Here is a 7,045-nt window from a genome sequence, read left to right on the forward strand (position 1 = left end):
CGGTAGTACCGTGAGCTCAAGAAAACACAGGTTTCAACAAAAGACGAAGATCTTTGCAAGGAAACTTTTAGCACAAAGGACACCACAAGAACACACACAACCCAAAGGAAGAAAGACAACTAGAAACCACCATGCGACACAACCTCCCAAAAGGAGAGGGCGGTGGCCGGAGCCACCTATGTTTGAGTTAGTTGGTATGGCACCGCGAAGAATTATCCTTGGGCCCATGACCAAAACTCGTCTTTGGAGCACAAGTACCATAAAAAATGGCTAATGTGAAAGAGTTGATCTATTTATGCATAATGGGGGGAGGGAGAGTTCATTGAGGGAACAACACCCCCCTATGTCCATGCCTACACCTAAACTAGACAACAAGTTGAGTATGGTGGGGGGTGCAAGGGTTCAAGTCACATTGCTCGAATCAATGATATTTAGCTCATGCCGTAACTCGCGGAATCTTGCTTCATCCAAGGGCTTCGTGAAAATATCTGCAAGGTTATCATGAGTGTTGACATACTTGAGCTCGATCTCCCCTCGCCTAATGTGATCCCGGATGAAGTGATACTGTATCTCAATATGCTTCGTCTTGAAGTGTTGCACCGGATTGAGAGAAATCTTGATGGCACTTTCATTGTCACACCAAAGAGGCACTTTGTCACACATGACACCGTACTCCTTTAAAGTTTGCCTCATCCATAAGAGTTTAGCACAACAACTACCGGCCGCCACATATTCCGCTTCGGTGGACGAGAGAGACACACAACTTTGCTTCTTGGAAGACCAACTCACCAAAGAGCAACCAAGGAATTGGCACCCTCCGGAGGTGGACTTCCTATCCACTTTGTCTCCCGCCCAATTGGAATCCGTAAATCCTTCAAGCTTGAAGTTTGCCCCTCTTGGGTACCATAAGCCAAAGTTTGGGTATGAGCCAAATATCAAAAGATTCGCTTGACCGCCACATAGTGACTTTCCTTCGGTGCGGTTTGAAACCATGCACACATTCCCACACTCAACATGATATCCGGTCTAGATGCAGAAAGGTAAAGCAAGGAGCCAATCATGGAGCGATATACCTTTTGATCCACCGCTTTACCATTGGGATCAATGTCAAGTTGGCACTTGATAGGCGTTGGAGTAGAAGCCGGCTTGACATCACTTAGCTTGAATCTTTTTAGCATGTCTTGAGTATATTTGGCTTGGTTGATGAAGGTTCCTTCTCTTCTTTGTTTGATATCAAAACCAAGGAAGAACTTCAACTCTCCCATCAAAGACATCTTGAACTTGGAGGTCATGAGAGCGGCAAATTTCTCATTGAAAGCTTTGTTAGGGGAACCAAAGATAATATCATCAACATATAGTTGGCATACAAACAACTCCCCTTTGACCTTCTTAGTAAAAAGAGTGGGATCGATTCACCTCAAATCCATGATCTTGTAGCAACTCGGTAAGGTGATCATACCACACACGTGGGGCTTGTTTAAGGCCATAGAGTGCCTTATCGAGTTGATACACATGATCCGGGAAGTAGGGATCCTCGAACCCGGGGGGTTGATTGACATAGACCAACTCATTAATAGGACCATTAAGAAAAGCACTTTTCACATCCATTTGTTGCAACTTAAAGTTGTGATGGGAAGCATAATTAATCAACAAACAAATGGATTCAAGTCGAGCAATGGGAGCAAAGGTTTCACCCTAGTCGATACCCTCGACTTGGGAGTAGCCTTGTGCTACCAATCTTGCCTTGTTGCGAATGATGTTCCCATGAGCATCTTGCTTGTTCTTGAAAATCCACTTGGTTCCAATGACGTTGTGGTTCCCCGATGGCCTTGGCACCAACCTCCACACCTTGTTGTACTCGAAGTTGTTGAGTTCTTCATGCATGGCATTGAGCCAATCCGAGTCTTCGAGCGCCTCATAGACCTTTTGGGGTTCAACACAAGAGACAAACGTGTGATGTTCACAATAGTTTGCTAATTGTCTACGAGTGCTTACCCCCTTTCTTAGGCTTCCAACCACATTCTCCATGAGATGGCCTTTGGTGGTGAGTTTGGAAGCAATCTTCACGGCACGACGCTCTAATTCCTCCTCGGATGTGGAAGGAGGAGGGTGTCGTGGTTCTAAGCCTGACAGTAGAGTGGGGGGTAGGTATGGAGAGGCAAGGTCCTAGCTATGGAGAGGTTGTAAGCACAAGGGATGTACGAGTTCAGGCCCTTCTCGGAAGAAGTAACAACCCTACGTCTCGGAGCCCGGAGGCGGTCGAGTGGATTATCAATGTATGGATTACAAGGTGCCGAACCCCTCTGCCTGTGGAGGGGGGTGGCTTATATAGAGTGCGCCAGGACCCCAGCCAGCCCACGTAGGAGAGGGTTTAAGGTGAGTTAAGTCTGGGGCGTTACTGGTAACGCCCCACATAAAGTGCCTTTACTATCATAAAGTCTACTTAATTACAGGCCGTTGCGGTGCAGAGTGCCTCTTGACCCCCTGGTGGTCGAGTGAGTCTTCGTGGTCGAGTCCTTCAGGCCAGTCGAGTGAATCCTCGTTGGTCGACTGGAAGGCGACCTCTTCTAGGGATGTCCTAGGGTAAGTTACTTGGAACAGGTCCATGACCCTACCCTAGGTACATAACCCCATCATTAGCCCCCGAATGGATTGAGGCTTCGAGTGAAGAAGGAGTTGATGTCGTTTCCGATTAACCTTTGCGCTCTAGTTGTGCGCTGTTCTGGATCAAAGAATCTCTTCGTTGACAGGGAGAAATTTGTCTTCGGTCAACTCGATCCATTCTATTTTTGCGTCGAGTGATCTTTCGAGCTTCGACGATCTCCGAGCGACGGATCGCCGGAAACACCGCGTCTGACAGACTGATTTGTTGCTCGCGGATTCCGCGGGGTGCGAAATTTGGGGGCGCGCGCGAAGCGGGGCAGACCGCGGCGTTCGGATGGGACGGGGCATAGCCGCCTCGATCTCCGCGCCGCCTTTTTCGCCACGTATCCAGTCCTCATAACTGCTCCCAGATATGATTAGATCGACCGGGCCCACATGTCAGCCACTCGGAAGGGACCTTATAAACGTGCCCGGCGAGGATTTCTGTGCTGCGCCTCAGCATTCTCCCTCTCTCCCTCTGCTTCCTTCCTCCCTGCTCAGCGTGCCCGCTCTCGCCCCCGCACCACTTCCCTTCGTGCATCTCACCGGCGACCATGGCCAAGGAGAAGACGGCGGCGCTGGAGCGTGCCAAGAAGGCGTCGGCATCGGAGAAGGCGAAGGGGAGATCCACCAGCCGCAGAGGGTCCTCGTCCAGATCCCGCCTGCCGAAAGGCTGGGTCCAAGGAGACTGGATCCAGTCGACCATCACGGAGACGGACCTCCTCGACATGGCCAACGAGGGCTTGATCCCTCACGGAGCTGCGAGGTTGCCGGGGAAGGAGTGGCAGCCACAGCCAGAAGAGGGTGAGTGTGTGCTTCTGGCCACTCATGTTGATCGTGGGTTTTCCTTGCCGCCAAGCATTTTCTTCCGTGGCTTCTTGAATTTCTTTGGAGCGCAGCTCCACCACTTTACCCCAAACTCCATTGCCTATCTTGCTGCATTCGTGTCCTTGTCGTATTCATTTCTGCCAACCCTGCCGACTGGTCGACTGATCCTTGTTTGGGCATCTGCTAGGCCTTCACCGAGTTGTACTCGATGCCCAATGGGGCACAAGCTTCGACTGAGGAAGGCGAGGCGAGCGGGGGCGAGGCGAGTGGGGGCGAGAGCCAGGAAGAGGAGGAATGGGACTCGGATGCTGCAGGGGATGATGACGACGATGATGATGATGAAGGTGATGAAGATGACATCGAGGACGAGGAAGAAGAGGAGGAGGAGGTCGTTCCACCGCGCTCAGAAAGGCGGTCGAAGCTTGTCCACGACCCTTCGACCAAACGTGGTAAGGGGGTTGCGACCGCCATTCAGTCGACCAAGCGCCCTCGGACCACCTCTCCGGCGCCGACTGAAAAGGCGCCGAAGCAGCCCATGGCGGCCTCATCGAAGCCGACCAAGCTCCTGCCGAAGATGAAGGTGTCCATCCCCACCATATCAGGGTAATTGTGTTGCTCATATTTTCTTATTCTGTGCGAACTTTATCTCTGGTCGACGCTGAGGTTAGTCGACTGATCCTTTGGAGTTGCAGTGCTGCTACTTCTGAGACCTCGGCCCGGGCCGATGACCACGAGATGGAGGATGCAGCAACTTCGAATCCAGGTACTGTGTTTTTAATACCATTCTTAGTCGACTGACTCGCGATCTCCGATCCTGATCCTTCTCCGCAGCTCCACCCAACACTGTTATCGATCTTCCTGATGATGATGAGGATGAAGAGCCGCTGAAGCACAGGAGGAGTCGGAAAGCGTCCGCCAGTAAGGTGCCTCAGGATGTGCCGGCGCCTGAAATTCTGACTGTGGAGGAAGAGAACACCACTCGACACACGGTGACCTTCGCGAATCCACTGACGAGTGCTCAGCAGCCTTCCCTCTTCATGACGCACCACGTCCCGGAGGACCAAGCTGGCGCAGCGAAGGAGGCGATACGCCAGGCGGGACTCATGATGGAGCAGCTGAAGACCATCCGGGACGCGAGCCAGGCAGCTTATGACGCCAGTTCTGCCCTCCAAAGCAATGTCCAGGTCAGTCGACCGCTGTTTGTTCTGTTGGATATGCTACCAAAAACTTTTCTTTTCCGGAATTTATATTAGTCACCCACTGGGTGTGTCGAATAAACTCCTGTTAGCGGGGGCACGCTGAGTGCACCCGCTGGGTGTAGTCCCCAAGGCTAAGGTCGACTGCTGGCAGTCGGCCTTAGGCTTTATGATGTCAATCTTTCTGTCAGTCGACTGGTCGACTGGATTTCGCAAAGCGGTGGGGGCACGCTGAGTGCACCCACTGGATGTAGTCCCTAAGGCTAAGGTCGACTGCTGGCAGTCGGCCTTAGGCTTTATGATGTCAATCTTTCTGTCAGTCGACTGGTCGACTGGATTTCACAAACCGGTGGGGGCACGCTAAGTGCACCCACTGGGTGTAGTCTCCAAGGCTAAGGTCGACTGCTGGCAGTCGGCCTTAGGCTTTATAATGTAAATCTTTCTGTCAGTCGACTGGTCGACTGGATTTCACAAACCGGTGGGGGCACGCTGAGTGCACCCACTGGGTGTAGTCCCCGAGACTGTGGTCGACTGCTTGCAGTTGATCACAGTCTTAGAGAATGCATCTCGCACGCTTTTTTTTTTGAGGTCGACTGGTCGACTTTGTCTTCAACAGGATTAGTGGGGGCACGCTGAGTGCACCCACTGGGTGTAGTCCCCAAGACTACGGTCGAATGTTTGTATTCGGCTGTAGTCTTAGAAACGTGTGCTTTTCCCTTTTCACTCGGAAGTGAATTATTTTTGACATTTAGTCGATTGGTTCTTCGCAGAACTCTTGTGATCTTGTGGCTCGCTACTCAGAGCTGGAACAGAAGCATACTCAAGTCGAGCTGAGCTTGAAGCTGGTTCAAGAGAAGCTGACAAAGGCAAAGGAGGAGACCGAAGGTATGTTTGGTGAGACCCTGACGACTGCTTTTCCCCTTGCTTGTTTCAACATCTGATCTTGCTGTGGCTTGCAGGTAAGGTAAGGGAGGCCCAGCAGAAGAAAGACCTTGAGCTAGTTGAGAAGATCAAGCTTGCTGACGAGAAGTTAGCTTCAGTCACCAAGCTCGAACAAGACAATACCAATCTGAAAACTGCTCTTGGGATTGCCAACAAGGAGGTCAGTCGACTGAGAACTGACAAAGCTGCCTTGACCGACCAAGTCAGCAAATTGACTGAGAAGAAAACTGAACAGGAGGCCTTCCTGAGTGGCCTTGCCAAGAAGCTGTTTCTTATGCTTGAAGGTAAACCTCCATGTTTGGCAAATATTTCCAATTGTGGCTTTTTCCATTCGACTATCCCCTTGACTTAGTGATCACTCTTGCAGAATTTTGTCAAAACTTCGAAGAGGAAACCAGCCGACTGGAGCCAAACCTTGACCCCGTCAATTCTCCGGTGAACGACGAAGTTGCCATGGATGTTTTCCGACTGGAGTCTCGTGTTGCAGCTGTCGTGGACTATCTCGCAAGGCTGAAGGTCGCCACATCTCGCATCGACTCGACGCTCTGGCCTGAGGAGACACTTCAGAATGACCTTGAGTCGCTGATGGCCCGCTTGAACACGATCCCTGGTCGAGTGCAGGAGTGGAAGAAGTCCTCGGCTCGGTGTGGTGCAGATGTCGCTCTGTGTCTGGCCCGAGTCCACTGCAAAGATGCACGAGAGGAGAAGCTGGCGGCCCTTCGGGTGGCCAATACCAAGAAGCACGACTTCAGGTCCTTTATGGAGACTTTCCTTGCAGCTGCCACTCGGATTGCCGACGGAATTGACCTTGATGAATTTGTTGCACCTTCCAGCCCTCCACAGGAGGGGTAAAAAACTTCTTCTGGCTCGACTCTTTAAATTTGCCTCGTTATGCCGAGTGGAATTGTAACCGACAAACTTTAACAGGCTTGACGCCTGAGCACTTTCGGTTCCTTTAGATATCAATTCAAACTTGAATTTGGCGATTGAATACGATTGCCTTCGGCTCGGAATGTCTTTTGCAGGTTCAAAGCAAGGTGCCTGTGCTGCAATCGACTTATTCTTTAGTCCATTTAGACGAGCACTGGGCTGCAGCTAAGCCCCCGAGTGAGAGGGTTGCTCTTCACTCGGTAGGATTTTGTAACTTAGGCGAGCACAGGGCCGCAGCTAAGCCCCCGAGTGAGAGGATTGCTCTTCACTCGGTAGGATTTTCACAACTTAGGCGAGTGCTTGGACTGCAGGTAAGCCTCCGAGTGAGAGGGTTGCTCTACCACTCGGTAGGATTTTTATAACTTAGGCGAGCACGAGGCTGCAGCTAAGCCTCCGAGTGGAAGGCTGGCTTACCACTCGGTAGGATTTTTACAACTTAGGCGAGTGCTTGGACTGCAGCTAAGCCTCCGAGTGGAAGGCTGGCTTACCACTCGGTAGGATTTTTA

Source organism: Triticum dicoccoides, chromosome 2B, assembly GCF_002162155.2.
Source record: "Triticum dicoccoides isolate Atlit2015 ecotype Zavitan chromosome 2B, WEW_v2.0, whole genome shotgun sequence".
In the NCBI taxonomy this organism is placed as follows: Eukaryota; Viridiplantae; Streptophyta; class Magnoliopsida; order Poales; family Poaceae; genus Triticum; species Triticum dicoccoides.